Source organism: Temnothorax curvispinosus, unplaced genomic scaffold (assembly GCF_003070985.1).
Source record: "Temnothorax curvispinosus isolate PA1 unplaced genomic scaffold, ASM307098v1 QBEX01006357.1, whole genome shotgun sequence".
Taxonomy (NCBI): Eukaryota; Metazoa; Arthropoda; class Insecta; order Hymenoptera; family Formicidae; genus Temnothorax; species Temnothorax curvispinosus.
In genome coordinates, this window is record NW_020216137.1 from 1 (window position 1) to 1,668 (window position 1,668).

A 1,668-nucleotide genomic window follows, 5' to 3' on the forward strand; every position below is an offset into this window, starting at 1 on the left:
TGTCTTTTTAGGGTCGTGCAAAACATGCGCAAGTTTCAAAATTACATTGGTAGGATGATGGAAGTACCCTGTAGAACATTACAGGATACATGGTAAAGACAAATGCAGAGAAATAAATTAAAGAAGTGGAAGGGAAAATGAGAGGTGACCATAGAAACTCTAACTTGCTTTTGAATTTCTATGACCACCTCTCATTTTTTCTACCACTCCTTTAATTTATTTCTCTGCATTTGTCTTTACCAGAATAAGAAGGAGCAAGGGTTTGTCAAAATAGAACTTGAAGAGAAGAAAATTTTCGAAAGAGAGAGGAAGAGATTGATTCGAAGGAAGGAGAAATAAGCCGGTAAACAATTTTTTATATAAAAAAACATACATATAAATATATATAAAATTATATATAAAGTTATATATAAAATATGTCTATATGTGTATTCCTTTTCTTGCATAATCTCTATTCGTATGTACAGAACAAATAATGAGAAAAATTCGAGAATTGTTTTTCGTAAGGTAGAAATTATACAAAAGAAAGAAAACATATGAATATATTTTATACATAATTATATATATATTATATATATATTTTTTATATAAAAAATATTTAATCGAGAATGGATGGCAGGAGAAATAGAAAAAACTTGATTTGTGAAAAATTAGTATAGAGGGAAAAGAAATTTAAAAGAAATAAAAAAGTAAGGAAAGATAATAAGAAAAGATAAATCGTTTAAAATATATAATAGATGATACGGGAGAAAAAGAATATCAGAATATCTAAAAAATGAATAGAGGTAGTAGATGAAGAAGGGCTAAATTCAGATTTCAAAGTGCTATGAAAGGGAAAACATTAGGAGAAAGAAAAAAAAGATATTGTGTTAAATGTACGGAAAAACTTTAAGTTTGACTATATTATACGGAAAAGATAGAGGATTTGGGAGGATATAAAACAGTTAATACGAAATATGCAAATGCTGTAGCATAGAAGTGAATAGAAATAAACTAGAGAATTGGAGATAGTAACAGAAAAAGAGAAGGTAAACTGGAAAAAAGAGGGAATTGAAGAAAGAACAAAAATTAAAAAGGAATAAGAAAGAAAGAAAGGAAAGGAGGAGGAGAAGAAGGAGGAGAGAGAGGAAAAAAGAAGGAGGGAAGGAGAGAGATAGATATATCTATGATATATCTAGAAACGGAAAGGGTAATCGCAAAGATAGATACGCGTGCAGTTACCTAACTTAAACGGAGATGAAACGAACGAAGAAACAAGCACGCTGTGAGACAAGCATGAGTGGCAATTATAGAAGTATTAAAATATGATGTTGCGTGTGTAAATGTGAGGCGTGAATGAGGAAAACGTTGTAGAAATAAGTTGAGAGAAAAGCTAATTGTAAGGAGAATAAAATTGTTTTAACTTTTAACAGAATAAATAAATACATTATTATATCACTTCATAAAATAATTGATTAATTGTTAATATTCTAATTCATGTTTTACTTTTAGATATCAAAATACATTACGGATTGAAAGGCTCCAGCATGGGCTCATTCTTCAGCTCATTATTCAGCAACAACCTTCCTCCAAACACCATGCAAAATCATAAGCTTCTGTTAGACGCCATAGGACGCAAGGACTTACAATCTTTCGAACAGATTGTGAAGGAAATGTTGGAAAAGGAAC

General features: G+C 30.1%; 1 long non-coding RNA gene across 1 annotated transcript; it reads left to right on the forward strand.

Moving 5' to 3' along the window:
- Positions 1 to 9: 9 nt before the first annotated feature.
- Positions 10 to 1,662, forward strand: LOC112455802. Its single transcript, XR_003040895.1, has 3 exons — positions 10 to 92; positions 244 to 343; positions 1,492 to 1,662. It is a non-coding gene; the product is annotated as an uncharacterized LOC112455802 (long non-coding RNA).
- Positions 1,663 to 1,668: the final 6 nt, after the last annotated feature.